The following is a 16,153-nucleotide window of genomic DNA, read 5'->3' as shown; positions in this document are numbered from 1 at the left end:
CTACAGCACTGGAAACTGTATACATTTGCACTGGACTGCATCCAGTGAGCACAAAAAGAAAGTAAAGATTTTAGGAATAAGAGAAACTGTTTTAAATATGATTTCTAATAAAGTAAGGCTTACATAGTCATATCTTTCTCTCTGCTGGCTTATACCCTCTCCATTCTCCACGGTAACTTTTGCCTCTATTATGGCCACTGTTCTCTATCAAAGGCAGCAATGATCCTATGTGGTCTGTAAATGCCAGCAGTGCATATGGGGAGAGATTTGGGGACATGCTGCCTGTGGAAAGTCAGCATTCACACGCTTCCAAGTTCTGCTGGTGACCATGGCCAACCTCTTTTCAGCTGCCCCAGCTGTTGGCTGATATAAATTTCCAGTGATGGTTTTCAACCTTTCCCCAGGGGAATAACCTCTGTTTTTCTCTGCTTCCGTGTGAATAAGAGAATAATCTTCAAAGTCTAAGACATAGATAGGCTTCATAGATGACTTCCAGGCTTATCTTAGTGTCTGTTTTAATCCAGGAGAAATATTGGTAGTCTGAGGCTGGCGTGGTCTTGCCTGGCTCTTATGCTCTTGGGAAACCCGTTATCAGACAGAATTTTAATGGTTCTTGTGGGTCATATGAAAGACCAGAGACATCACAAGGAATTCTTAAACAGACTTGTTTTGAGCTTTACACAATATTTTTTTTGCCTGCAGTAGAAATATAAGCCCTCATATGCTGCAGAACAGTTTGGCTGATGGATGCTCTTGGAAGATGGTGCTGGAAAAAGCTGTCTCACATGCTAGTTCTTTCCAAGGGTTTGCATTTGCTGCCTGTGAAGACAACCTCCTGCCCTGTGAAAGAAAGGGCTGCACATCACACTACTCTTTGTTCTTCTGGATGGAGCTATCTCTGGATTTGCAGCCTAAAAGCTGAGTGCTGGCAAGGGGACTTGACAGGTCAATGACCATTGGAGGGATAAGTAAGACAGTAGCTTAAGGTAAAGCTTCAGAAAGCTCACAGTTACCATTAGGAGGAAGAAGCAGTGAAGTCTTATTGGCATATCTCATTAGAAATTGCTGGGAGCTACTGGACTGGACAGTCTCTTCAAATGCCAGCAACGCTGCAGGAGCTGGATGTAAATGTTGTAATTGATATAAAGATGGAAGCTGCTCCACTACAAAGTGACATTTCAGATATTGTGGGAAGGGATGATCTGAAACATCCTCAATGAGATCTGTTTCCCTCAACTCTTTTGACTCCTGTCAGAGGTGCATGTTCGAGCTCTTCTCTGGGCAGATGGCTTCTACAAATAGAATTGGCTTTGAAATATAAAGTTTTGCTGAATTCATAATATGCCTTCTGACTTCAAAGCTTTGTACTTTCCTCTTTAGTTTTAAATAGAGTCACTTGGTTTCTTCCAGGCCTGTTACATTGAAGGCAGGTGCTGCAGTGGATGTCACTGGTGAGGTACAGCAGCGGTGCTTATTTAGGGTACACCGAGCAGCTGGATGCCTGTTTCACCCCTGCCCACATTCAGCCAGGAGGTACATGATTCCTACTGTTAAATGGGTCTTAGGAACTCTCCTTATCAGGGACTTCCCTGTTTTTCCCCTTCCTCAAGGAGAGAGGAGGCTACACTAGCCTGGTCCTGCATCTCTTGCTCTCCCAGAGTGCAGAGAGCTGTGCAAGGAGGAGGATAGGATGGAGTGGGGATAGTGTTTGTAACAGGAATTGTTCTGCCCATCTAGGCATAAGTTCTCTTCATTGAGGACCTCACAAGAAGCTTCTTTCCTGAAAGGGAGGAATTCTTATGAATTAATCTCTGTAGAACTTTTTATTGAACTGACCTCTGATGGTTTTCCACAACAGCTCAGCAAGTGGATACCAGTAGTCAGAAATTATTGTCAGAATAAAGCACTCATTGTAACTTTGCTTTCACTGTATGTACAGTAATTTCACGACTATAAGGCACACCCTTTTGACTAAAATATTGTCCCAAATCCGGAAGTGCGCCTTATAGTGCAGTGCACCTTATATACTGTACAAAGTTCGGGAATTTGCCAACACGGAAGTGTGAGCTGCGAGCCGTGGGGGGAGCTGGCAGGGCCGTGGCAGCCGGGTGAAGATAGGGCCGCTGTTCTGTGGCAGCCGGGTGGAGGCGGGGATGCGGTGCCGTGGCAGCTGAGTAGAGGCGGGCCCGGGGGCTTGCGGTGCCCCTCCTGCCAGGTGGAGGCGGGCCCGGGGCCCCATGGCTGCCGGGTGGAGGCAGGGCTGGGGGCCTGGGGAGGCGGGGCCGAGCAGTGGCAGGCATAGCCCGGCCCCGCTGGGTACAGGCGGACCCAGGGGCCCATGGCTGCCGAGTTGAGGCGGGGCCTCGGCCAGCAACTGCGCGGGGAGAGCTGGGGGCGGAGCCTCGCTGCAAAAAAAAATGTGCGCCTTATAGTCCGGTGCGCCTTATATGATCTACAAAGTTGCGAATTTTGCTGACTCTCGGGGGGTGCGCCTTATAGTCCGGTGTGCCTTATGGTCGTGAAATTACTGTACTTCAACTGAAATGATGGAGTTTGGGTGTCACATCTCAGAGTTTTAAGGAGCAACTTCAAGGGACACAAGTGGGAGACATTTCTCTTTGTATCTGCTTCCTACACAGAGAGATGACATTTTGATAGCCAGAGGTTCTCTGGGGGTAAAAAAAAATTTGCTTTGGAGACTGAATTATCAGCTTAGTCAAATTGTTCATATGCACAAAATGGGGGGAGAAATGAGCACCCAAACTTTAAAGCAGCTAGACCATTCTTTTCAACATCTTCTGAGTTGCCACAACTTTATATCACAATTCTTCAGGTTCAGCTTGAAAGTTTTAAATGCTCAAAGCCAAAATGTTTAAACAATACTAAATGTTTACTTCATCCACAAACTACTTTTTTCATATTTTTAAAATTTTTTTAGAACTAACATCAAACCACAAATGTATTCTTCATCCTGCTCTGGTTGCCTATAGCATCTGGGTAAGTTGGAGAGAGAATTTCCTGAACTGAAAAGTGTTTAAGCAGAAAAATTAGGTTCTTCACCAGAAACGCCTCTCTCAACAGCTGGATCCTTTATGGATTATCTAAACAAACAGTATATTACAGCTTTCAGCATTCCTTCATATATTTTTGAACTGAGAAGCTTTTGTCACATTTTTGTCTTATCAGCACTACATTATAAAACATGTCAACTCTTTCCAAATCTTTATTGTTTCATTGGAAGGATTATTCCTAATTTCAGCCCCAGAGTCAGTTTATGTGTGGTTTGGTCTTCTGTCCTCCCTCTTATACAGATGCTATCAGCATGGACAGCAGAGCAGCCCTGTCACACAGGATTAATGACAGAGTGTGGTGTTGCTTCTGGAACAGTAATGTCATACCATATGAATAAACACTGAAATTGGGATAATTTTTCTAAATGTTTCAGCATTCTAAGTACAAAGTAATAACCCTGTCAGGAACAATATTCACTGCTGTCTCATCTGGCTGTGCTGGAATTAGTGGCAAACTCCAAGGAAGAACACAGGTATGTCAGTGTTGGAAACAGAGCATGTGGTCATATTAGAGCAAAAAGCAAACAAATCCCTTGGTCACAGTACAGGGAGAGAAACTTAATACTTGGAAAATCAGCACGGCTTTGAATACAGCATTTTTCTTGGTTTCCTTATGAGAATGATAATGCAAAAATGGGAAATAGATCGATAGATGGATGTATATGTATATCAGACAAAATGCGTTGCAGAATTCAGCAGAAGATGAAAACCAGAATAAGGGGAGGAATGAACAGCAGACAGTGAGGAAAATGTTACTGAGTACTCTCTGCCTTAATACAAAATCAAGGAGGAGCAATGCCTTGATGAAGGATGAGACTTAAAAATATTCCATTTCACCTCAAAAAAACGCAGAAATAATTCTGAGGCATTGCAGTGGTGAGGGGAGGTTGCTCAGCCATTTTTCTGATTTGTTAAACAATTTGCCTCTAGGTTTTCATGTGTGTACATTTGTAGAGGTGCCAGCCAAAAGATGTTTGCTGAGAAAATTGCAAAAGTCTAGCTCTTCTTAGTTGCCCCTAGGTCACTGCTTAGAGGGTTTAAATTTTGGAAATGTCAGTTTGAGGCACTCTTATAGAGAAAACAAATGCACAATTACACCGTTTATCCTATCTACTCAAAAAACATGTTGAGCTCTAGTCATCTTTGAAATAAAATCTTCCTCCACAACATATTTCTGCCCAGTAGCATGTGTTACAGAGCATATTTAAGACTTCTTTGGAAGAAGACAAGAGCAGACACTGCCAGAAATCAGATATTCAATTAAATTGTCTCATGCTTCAAGCCAATATGACAGGGGTACTTCTTAATGAAAAAAAAATTTGCTGCTGTGGCAACATCTGGGAGGAAATTATTACCGAGAGAGAATTTTTACATTAGCAATGTCGTCACTTGCATGGATGTAACAGTAGGATCTGAAAAGTATGGTCATGAATGTGAGCAATGTTTCCCTTGAGCACTTTTCAGCCTTCAAACATGGTCTAGCCTGATATGGGAAAATCAGAGAGACAAAATTGGCTGTATTGAGATGACAGCTTTGCAAAAAGAGATTGTGTTCTAGCTATGGCTGTCCAAGAGGTGGCTGTGCTGGGGCTTTGAGCATTGGTTTTAACAACAATGCAGGTTTGTGCCTTCACTCCTGCTGCCCTCTTCTCTTCATCTGGCTGTATCAACCTAGAAAGTTGACCCAACTCTGAACTCTGTCACAGAGTGGAACTCATGCCCTCCCCTTCCCCTTTTGCTTTCTCCACACTATTTCCCCCACCAGTTCAGCTCTCTACTACCATTTGTGGTGCAACCAGTGTCCCCAGTGTGGCTGGGGATATTGTACTGGGGCAGGGACTTACTCCAGGGAACAGAAGATTTTCTGTGCCTGCGGGTGGATGTGTGAAGCAGTGGTTATTTTATTTGCCACTGGATCTAACTTCCTTGGTTTAGCTTTTGTCAAACAACTGAAAGGACTGACATTAGCTGCCTGGTTCCCATTAGCAAAGGCACTTTTAAATCCTGTTGCAATCACTTTGTTTTCTAACATGTAACTAAAGGCCTTTTTACCACTTCTTTACATGACTTCCTGCAATTGGAGCCATGCAAACAGAAATCAAGCATATGCATCTTGCTGATACCAGTATTTTGAAACCCTTTCCAAATACTTTTGCCAGGGACTGCAGAAAAGATTTTATACCAGTAAGAATGTGTATATTGGGCTTTCTTCCAGAAGCTCTGAGAGAGGCACAATATGTGCTGCTGGATTATTTTACCAACTGAATAAATGTCATCTCTTTTCCAAATAAGAAACTTGGGCTATGTCAGGAAAATTATTTCAGTGTTTAAATGCATTCTACACATCCTGAGCAAGAATTTCATGGAGCAGGGATGCTGAGATATGTGCAGACAAAACACCATTGTATTTCTTAAAGTGGCAGGTTTTAAATGTCCAATACTGTGCATGCTTTTTCCTGAGATGAACTGTCTTTTTAAAACCACAGCTGAGACCAAGATAAATATGTGAGGCTTTTACAAAATCTCAGGCTGGACCTCTGATTTTAGGTCACGTGATTGAAAATCTGAATCCTGGGCTTTTACCACCACAAACCCTGTTGTTTTGGAGGATGGAGGGCTACATGCTGTTTTGTTTAGGTGATAGGTTATTGCAACCAAAAGCCCCACTGAGACACATGGTCCTTCTATATCTGCTAGTGTGTCACTGGGGCATTTTTCATTCACAAAATGATAATGTACCAGGAGCAACAAGTCTCCTCAAGAAACACATCATGAGGCTTAAAGCATAGAGTATAAGGAAGGAAGGAATCACACTAAAATAAAGGCTTTTGCTTGTAATTAGGAGATTAGTTAAGTGCTGTGCTCTGAAGCTCTGGAAAAGCTATAGGTAGCAGCTGAAATGCTCTGGGAAGGACTAATAACCACCCTGGCACTTAGGAACCAGCCTGTGTCAAGCTGTGAGTGTTCCCTGAAGTGCAGTGTCGTGTGGACCCTGATGAGCTTGTCCTTCAAGACAGCCACTATGCCAGCCTCGCTGTGCATGGTGAGGGTACCACAGATGTGGTACAGATGGTGACCCCAGGGAGTCCAGCTCCTACATGCTGATCTGGATGCCCAAGCCAATGGGGCTGTGCAGTGTGTGCAGCATCCTGTGACTGCTGAGGTTGTGCACCAAGCTTTTCCACCAGTTCTTTTTAGAAGAAAAATATCCATATAAACCTATTCCTCTTCTTCCTCATTGCAGGAGTTTGGAAAAGGCAGAGTACTGTCTACCATCCCTGCAGCTCCATTCCTGGCAGGACAGAGTCATCACAGATGCTGGTACTCACAGCAGACACTGGTACCCCCCACTTCGGGCAAGCCTGTGGCACACAACTCTCTCTGCTCACCAGTGGGTAAAGCACATCTGTCACACACCCTTGTTAAAAATGCAAGAGTTGGGGCATTATAAGAAGGAAAGCAATGCACTTCTCTTTGAGTACACTAAGTGTCTTTTGCTTTTGGAGGTAGCTCCTCCAAAGCTTTATCGGGCATTGACTGGTGGTGAGTTGGGTATGTAGAGGGAGGGTCAGAAGCAGACAGTTTCTCAACAACAAAGTAGGAAGTGGATTTGGACTGGCTCAGCACAGAATTAAACTGGTTTCTTCAGAAGCTTTCCTAGAAAAACCTTGAATTCATTCTCCTGTTTGCCTCTGCTCGGTGGAGTACCAAAGATGTTCTTTTGACCTTGCATGGAGTTTGGGATTTTTCTTTCCCATTGTCAGCAAATGGGACAGTGCTTTTGTTCCCAGACAATTTTTAATCTTTAAAGCTGATGAGTGCCTCACATTGACAGTGTTAAACATTTAAATGCATCTTCTTCATACCAAACTCAGATGGCTCATCTGCAAAACTAATCCCCAAAACAACTGAAAACAATTCTCTTCAAATGCAGAAAACTTGGCCAAAATAACTTTTTTCCTTCTGTGATCAAAGCAGAAACTATGTAGCTTGGTTAATGCAATGGGGTTAGATATTTTTTTCCTCCCTGTTACATAGCTTCAGTAAGTTGTCAGCCAAGAGATATGTTTGGATTTTTCATCCCCATGTGGATTTGTGGGAACACACACTAGGAGACCAGATCAACACTGTAATAGTGCCTGCATTGATCTCACTCAGTGTTTATGTGGACTCCAGCCATCATTCATTTCTTCTCTAGCATCCAGAGGCCGTAATGGATTATTCTGTATAATAATCATGATAGTACTTAGCTGTTGTCTAGCATTTGCAAGACATTTTATAAAGAAGGTCAATATAATTATCTCCATTTCATTGTTGGAAAGCATAGGCTCAGAGACACAAAGTGATTTGTCCAGGTCCATGAGCACCACGAGCATGAGGATTCAGGGACTTCCTAAGATTAAACTGAAATTTAGATTGGAGTCCAGATGTAGGCAATGGGCTGTCACCATCACCACAGAGGTTCTGTGCTTGGGAGTAACAAACTTCAGGCGTTGAGTCTATGGAGAGCTTATCTCACTGCCTTAAACTCAGCTGAAGAAAATCACAGGATCAGTATTTAACAGGGCCTAAACCATCTGTGCTTACAAACTGGTCCCTACCTCCCTTGTGCAGCATATGGTCAGCTGCCACTTAGGGGCACCTTCTGCACTCTAGCCCTGCCCACAGGGGGTAGGAGCGAGAGCGAAGTGTGTCATCAGCCCTTCCCTTCCACAGCCCTTGTAACTACAGGATAAAACTGTGTGTGGGTGCTTAACCCCCCACTTCTTGCCAGGCTCGGGGTAAACTCCTGTCCTTTATTTACAGTCTCCTTCGGGCATCCAGCAGCTGTCAAGTGTGAGGCTTTGCCAGCACCTGTTTCAGGTACTGGAAATGTTATTTTACCTTTGAAACTGACATCGGCCTTGAGGTATTTCAAGATGTACAACAGGGAACTCTGAAAGGAGAAAAAGTTGCTTGTTCGGAGAGGTGTTTTGACAGGTTTCTAAATGAGATACAGGTCATTTGAGAGCTTGTGATGGGAAGTAGAAACGGTTTCCAGCCCTTCTCACTGTTTCTGCAATGCTTATTTCCCAGCCTTTAGGCATCTGCAAATGCAAAAAATGATTGAAATTACAACAATTGGAAGAGGCAGTTTGGTAGCTCATATTTCTTAAAGTATATAGAACTCCAGTAGGTAGCTGGTTGGATAAAGTGGATAAAGCATAATCTCTGTGTGCACCATAAATAGTTACTCGCAGTAATGGGAGAGAAAGAGGGGTAGATGGTGGAGAAAAGTGAGGATTATGGGTTGGTTAGAGGGAATGATTTCCCACAAACATTTTATGATTTGCTCCTGTCTTCATTATGTGTGAAAGCAGGAGTCTATAGTAACTTTCCAATTCCTGACAACAGCTACTCAGAAGCCACAGTGGGTTCACAGGAGATGTTTGCTCCCCTGTGGAGGCCACCACCCTTGCAGTGTGAGTCCTCAGCTATCCTAAACCAGTCATAACCTCCTATAAGTGCATTCCCCAGAGCAGGGCTGGCCTTCTCCTTCCCGTCTTGCTGTGCCCTTAATTTCTGACTAACCAGGGGACCTGTGCTGGACCTCACTGTGCCATGTCAGGGCCCCATGCAATGATGAAACACACCTCATGACAGAGTTCAGAAATGTCAGTTCTCATTGTCTAGTGCTCTCTACTGTTAATCTTTAAAAATTACTATTAATATTTAAAAAAAAAAAAATTCTGTTATGTGTTGCTACATGTACCATTGTTGCTGGACCTGGTAGATTGCAGTGATGTGATACCCCTGCAAGAAAAAGCATTCACAGCAATATGAGTATTTCTGGAGCTGTTTTTTACTTGACTTGAGATGAGCTGGGTGGAGTTTGTGGTTTTTTTCTATTTTATTTATGAGCATTTCAGCAACACTTTTGGTCAGGCAAAGAATGAACAGAATGCTGTAATGTTTAAAAAAAATGAGCTTTGATCAACTTTTGAAGGGAAATCAAGCAAAAGAAGTTGTAAGTGTTAGGACAAAGGAAAGAGATTGACACTACATTATACTGCTCAGTTCTTTAAATGTTATCTTATGCCAAAATCCCTAGGTTTTGTTCTCTTACTTCTAGGGGCGAAAAAAAGGCGTCACAACAAAAAAAAAAAAAACCAAACCAAACAAAAAAAAACCCCCAAAAAACAAAAACCAAAAACCTAAATCTTAAAATGGCTTCTTTTTTGATTTACCTACAAATAGAAAGTTCTCACTTAATATCAGGGAATTACTAGTCTCTTATCTTAATTATGCTTTGCAATAGGGTAGGCCTGCAGCTCACTAATGTGTTCCCCTGTTATTTCGGGGGGAAGAGGAAAAAAGTCTTGCCTGCTTATATAAGAAAAGAGTGATGTAGGGAACCTGTTTGTAAAAGCCTCTTTTCCTGGAACTGGCTTGGAGAGTGATGGTATAAGAGTTGTTTCTGCTGAGATATCTGAGGCTGCTTGTTTTGCTGCCAACCCACCCATGAGTGGATGTGGTACTGAGGCCACGAGCGATGCTGGGAGCAGGACCTCAGCTGTGGCAGTGTGCACGATGAAGATAGGAGCCTGTGTTGCAGAGGAGAGCTGTGTGAATGGCGAGCTGTTGTCTACCTGCAAAGGAGCTCTTAAGGAAAAAAAAAACATTAAATGGGAAAACTGAGAAAGTCTTTACCTGGGAGTTTCTCTTGCCAAATATTGGTGGCTGGGAATTTTGCTTTTTTAATAGCAGAAATGTAAGTAAGCCTGAAGTGATGGCAAGAAGTAGAGGTGTGAATGGATTTAAAGATAACCTTCTCTAGTCTTTTTCCCTCTGCTTTGCTTTAAAAGAAGCCCCCATGAGTGGGGACAATGGAGAGCATGGTTTAAGTCTTTCCTTTCCTTTTGCACATTTGCCAGAAGGAAATATCATATTGTAGAACCTGTTCCTCCTAAGAATGCCATGGACAACAGTACCATGAAGAACAGTACTTAAAACTACAGAATACTTGTTTTCTTCTAAAATCAGAGCTGACTTTTAAATTGAAAACAAGGACAAATGATTACAACCCCTTACGGATTGTATTCAGATGGACTGCATGACACACCATGGACTTAGTGAGCACCAGAGCCACTTGTCACCTGCTCACAGCATCAGGATGCAGCAAGCATGGTTATACTGTGAGGTTGAACCCCTGCAAACAGCCAGCAAGTCTGAGCACTCTGCACCTTGAGGAGATAAATTGTCATTCCTGAGCTACCAAGTTAGGAAGAGGATTTCACTGGTGACAGACAGAGAGAAGTAATTACAGTAATTTCACGAACACAAGCCGCAGCAATTTGACAAAAATTTTGGTGGAAACCCGGAAGTGCGGCTAATAGTCGGGGGCGGCTAATATGTGAATAATTTTCTGACATTTACAACCCCAGACGTGCCAGCCAGGGCGCCGAGCCAAGCACCTGCCAGTAAAAGCCGGCATTCCGCGATTGTTACAGTGTTACTGTGTTGCCCTGGCTCCCTGCAGGCAGCACGGGGGGCGGGGAGAGAGGCGGGAGAGCTCTCTTTCCTCCTCTGCCACAGCCCAGGGGAGAGACGGGGGGGCCCCGCGCCGCCATTGCTGCGGCTCGGGGAGGACGGGGGGGGCGCGCCGCCATTGCCGTGGCTCGGGGAGCCGACGGGGGCCCTGCGCCGCCATTGCCGCGGCCCGGGGAGGACCGGGGCGGGGGGGCGCGCCGCCATTGCCGCGGCCCAGGGAGCCGACGGGGGCCCTGCGCCGTCATTGCCGCGGGTCGGGGAGGAGGCGGGGAGCCCGCGCCGTCATTGCCGCGGCCCGGGGAGCCGACAGGGGCCCTGCGCTGCCATTGCCGTGGCCCGGGGAGTACGGTGGGGGGCCGCGCCGTCATTGCTGCGGCTTGGGGAGGACGTGGGGGGGGCGCACTGCCATTGCCACGGCCCGGGGAGGAGGGGGGGTGCTCTGCCCCCACCCTCCGCCGCCGTGGCGAGAGCAGGGGGTGCTCTGTGCCCGGCCAGCGCCGTGGCGCGAGCGGGGCGTGCTCTCCGTGCCCGGCCGGCGCCGCGGCGTGAGCGGGGCGTGCTCTCTGTGCCCGGCTGGCGCCGCGGCGGGAGCGGGGCCGGGGCGAGCGAACCCAGAGGCGGCGGCCAGCCCCGAGTGGCAGCGCTGGGCTGGGCCACCTGGCCCCGTCAGCAGCCCCTAGCGGGCCGAGCCTGCACAGCCTTAGTTGAGCCAGTAAACCCCCCGCCATGCCGCGGTTCTGTTAGTATTTGGCAACTTTGTTGCATGCGGGTCCTTGCTGCGAACGACAGAGCGGCTTATATTCAGGTGCGGCTTATTTATGGACAAAAACCGAAATATTTGCCAACACCCAGAGATGCGGCTTATACTCAGTGCGGCTTGTATTCGTGAATTTACTGTACTTAAAATGGTAGAATAACTTGAAACAGTCTTATGCTGGACATTCCCCCAAGGGAAGATTAAAGGGCTGACTTACTTGACAGCCACTGCTGATGTCAAGCATGTTAGATTTCACCTTTCAATTGTTTTCCCATATAGTCATACATATACCCCTTATGTAGGTTTGTCATGTTTTAGGTGGGAATGAAAATTACCACTGGCTGAACGGTCTTTCCTTGTGTCTGTCCTCTGGGAAGCCTGCTATTCCGCTTCCTTTCAGTTCTGATCAAAACATAGTGTACAGTAATTTCACGACCATAAGGCGCACTGGACTATAAGGCACACCCCTGGGAGTCAGCAAATTTCACAACTTTGTCGATCATATAAGGTGCACCGAACTATAAGGCGCACATTTTTTTTTCAGTGAGGCTCTGCCCCCAGCTCCACCCGCGCGGTTGCTGGCCGAGGCCCCGCCTCAACCCGGCAGCCATTGGCCCCTGGGCCCACCTGTACCCGGCGGGGCCGGGCTATGCCCGCCACCGCTCTGTGCAGCGTCCCCGGGGCCGGGCTATGTCCGCTGCTGCTCCGTGGAGCATCCCCGGGGCTGGGCTATGTCCACCGCTGCTCCATGCAGCGTCCCCAGGGCCCCACTGCTCCGGGAGTTCCCTGGCGCTCCGGGTGACCCAATGCTGGCAGCTTGCCCTGCTCTGCCGCTGCCCCGATGCCAGCGGCTTTCACCCCCTGCACCGCTGCTGCCCCAATGCCGGCGGCTTTCACCCCCTGTGTGGTGGCTGCCCCGATTCTGGTGGCTTTGCCCCACCGCCGCATGCGGAGGGGCTGCCCTGATGCTGGCAGGCCTGCCCCGTGGGGCCACCTCCCCGATGCTGGTGGCTTTGCCCCCCAACCCAGGCTGCACCGCCGCCCTTTCCCTCCCCCGCGTGGCCACTGCCCCAATGCCACCGGGCTCCCCCTGGCCCGGCGCTAGCCCCGATGCCGCCACCGGGCGGGCTCTGCTCGGCTTGGGACTGTTGCGGGCTCACACTTCTGGGGTGGCAAATGTTGCAACTTTGTACATCAGATAAGGCACACCGGACTATAAGGCGCACTTCCAGGTTCGGGGGAAAATTTTAGTCAAAAGGGTGCGCCTTATAGTTATGAAATTACTGTATGTATAATCTTACTGCATAAAGCATGCAAACACTGTTATGCTTTTTGGAGTGGTGTAGGTGCAATGTGAGAAGAACCTATACCTGCTGGCTGGAGGCTAACTTGTATTCTGCTTGGCACTATATGCTTTTAATACTGCCTAAGAGTAAACAAGACAGATGTTAGTCCAGACTACTAGAAGGGTTTGGTAGTATATTTTTATTCTTTCCATTTGTGGCAAAGTAAAGGTTAGGTCAGGGTTAGGAAGGCTGTTTCAAGCAGTAAGACTATTTGGACTTGGAAACAGAGCACCTAGGGAAGTTCTAGAGACTTTGTCATGGATGATTTGAAGAAAAGTTTTAAAACATGTCAGGATTCATGTAGAGATTGCAACTGGTCCTGTCTAAGGATAAGATCCAGTATTTTGTAGACAGCAAATATTTCTGCGTTGGCTGTGCAGAGCTAAGGTGCGCTTGTAAACTGGTGGTAATGCCCTTGGCTGGTGTGGAAGCAAGTGTTTAAAGCAAAGAACTGCCTTGGAGGCTCTGGCCCCGTCTCTGCAGTGAAGTAGCTCATCTTTCATAGCCATCAACGACAGACCCGTTGAGTAACTGAGCAATTACAAAGTCCTCTGTCCCCTGGCATAACCTCGTCATTTCTGGCAAACAGCTGGTGAGAAACTGAGATGAAGATTGCACATGCACCATTGTATTTAATAGTTGCCAGTGTCTTTAGCCTTCAGGAATTTGTCAGATCTTATTCTGAAATCATCTGTGCTCTTGGCTTGCAAACTGTACTATGGCCATGGGCTCCACAGCTTTGTTATATGAGGTGAGATTTGGTTTAGGCTGGCAGTTTCTCAGAACATCCTCTGCTTGAGTCTTTTGAGAAATCCCAAGTAATCTCTCCCTTCCATGTCTGGCACGAGTCTACACATCTATTAAAAAACTCCACTCTCAGCACATGGGGGATGCAGGAAGAAAGTCAGGAAGGATTTTGAGCCCAGTGGGAAGTTGCTGCTGCTGCTTTTGCAGAGCAGGAGGAATATAGGTGGGTGGCTGCCCCTGGCTAAACAGTAGTCGGCTGAAATATAGGGGCAGCTCTATTCCTTAGTGTCTGCAAGAGGGGAAGCTGATCAGCTGAATCTTACTTCTCCGTTGGGCAAGGATTCCTGCTAAGTCCTAGCCAGGGGTCCTAACTCAGCTTGTTGCTAAGTCAGCAGGATGGAGCTGATTGGGAAAAAGCGGGTGGTGTGGCATCCGCTTGCCACGTATTCTTCCCTCCCACTCATGCTGGAGGCACCACCAGTGCTTCCCTTCCAGCTGGCAAGCCGGTGGCCTCATTGCGTCACTCATTCCCACTGCTTTTGGAGTTGTATGTGTTGGAGGAGCAACACTAGAGTCATCTCCCTGAGCCTGCTTGTCAAAACAGTTGGCAGCAGTCTCCCAGTGGTCCTGCAGGGACAGTGGTACCTGATGCCAGCTCTAAGCTCTTTTGACCAGTGTGTTTTTGCAGCACACTGTACACAGGCTGCAGCCCCCAAGGCTCCTCTGCCAGGGATGTGCATTTCACACCTGCGTTACTGCTACAGGCTTACAGCCTTGGTTTGCAAATGAACTCCTGTTTCTGTGATTAGAAACACTAGCGCTCTGCCTTCCCCAGCAATATAAGCAAGGCCCTCTTAAGGTTTGCTGCTTGTTCCTAACAGCTGGGGATAGCACTGGGAGATGCTGCAAATTTTGCTTTTGATCTGAGCTGTTACTGCAGTGCAGCACATTGGATTTTGAATACAGAAATTACATGGAGTGGCCTGATCCTAGGTGAATTCCTGCTCTGTCTGGCAGCCTGTTTGCTGTCATGTTTTTTCCCTATTGCTGTCAAAAAGACGACTTTTGCAGGCAGTTGACTGGGTGGGGTAGGAAAGAATTGCAGCAGTTGGTGCTCTCCCCATAAAAATGCCAAATTTCCATTCACTTAAATTTGCCCTAAGCATCTTTTTAAAACGTGGTTCAATTTCCCTCTTTCAGAGTTTTAGCTGGCACTTAGTATCCTGGTATGATACTTAATCAGTCCCTGTCTGAATTGTCTGTGAGGATAATTGATGTTCCTGTCTCCAACAAGCTGAAAATTGTTTCCACCCAGCCTTTGACACATAAAGGGACTTTGTTTTCTGCAGAGGGTGTTCTTGTCTCATAGGCAAATGACCCTGGCTGTAAGGCTTGCAGAATGGAGTGCAGCTGCAGACACCTGCCCTTCCTCCCGGGCCTGGAGAGGTGTGGTGCCCTTTCTGGATTAAAGCTAAGGGCTGTCTCCAGAGCTTATCCCATACAGGCACTGTATATGTTGCAGGGGTGCCTTTTGCTCCAAACTGCTTGCTCCTGTCTTTTCTGGGGGTGGGGGGTTTAAGAATCCTATCTGCAGAGCACTTTCCAAATTTGGGATGCAGCAGCCAGCGTATCCACACCTGGGCAGGTGAAATTCTTTGGGTATCAAAAGATCACCTGAGATCCAGGCTGGTCACACTGAACTTACTTGAACTTCAGCCCTTTCAAATAGGAAGGTAATTAGTCTTCTGAACAAATGAGTCAGAAGTTCTTACTACCACTTTCGAAAGTTTAAACCAGCCTAGTGCTGCTGCCATGCCTTTGGTGTGTCCAAGTATTGCAACATCTTCTGAGCTTCTGTGACTGGAAATCAAACTGTTGTGTGCAAGGTTGTAGTACAAAATCTCTAGTAAGACCCAATATTTTGCTTTCTGAATTAAAATAAAACCCCAACCTCTTTAGAAGTCCAAACTGTTTCTGAGTCAACACTAGAAATGCCTGGGTCTTCATGGTGCCCAAGACAACTGTCTGCTTTTTCTTTATCCTACTCATCTCAATGCAATGTTGTAGCCTAAAAATTATGCAGCATCCAAGGGGGATGTTGACCTCTACAGCACTGTTTTTCACAACGGCTGGTGAGCAAAACACCCATGTCTCCTGTTCTATCCTCCCTGGCTGCCCACCTTGTGTCTCTATGAAACCCTACAAACCAATTACTAGAAAACCTCCCCAAACTGAACTTTACCTGAGTTTGACCTGCTCTTGTATGCTTAGCATGTGCAGTAGTGGCATTCTGTGAGAGCATAAGGATGGAGTCAGGTGAATGGAGTAAGAAAAACAACTATCCTGAGGGGTTTAGTCCTGGTGGTGCCTTCCTTCTCCTACCAATGGGAAAGGGGAATTTTGAGCAATCACTGCACTGAGGTGGTGAAGACACCAGAGGGCTCTACTGTCAGATGTACTGCTGGATTGCTGCAAAATCCACAGGATTTTACTCTCGAGGTACGGTCTCATTTTTGGTGAGCCAGCCCCAAGACAAGCTGTTGCCAGCAGTGTGGGCCTCAGCATCTTACTTCACTTGTGAGAGTGGCTTAAGTTCAGGTTGCTCCTATTCTCAGCTCTTATACTTTTCATCACGATACGGTGGTGTTTGGGAAATCTATGGAAACCCATTGTGCATCTTGAGGAAGGGCCAAGAATATGCT

Source organism: Catharus ustulatus, chromosome 4 (assembly GCF_009819885.2).
Source record: "Catharus ustulatus isolate bCatUst1 chromosome 4, bCatUst1.pri.v2, whole genome shotgun sequence".
NCBI classification, from domain to species: Eukaryota; Metazoa; Chordata; class Aves; order Passeriformes; family Turdidae; genus Catharus; species Catharus ustulatus.
Note: the sequence above shows the minus strand (reverse complement) of the source record.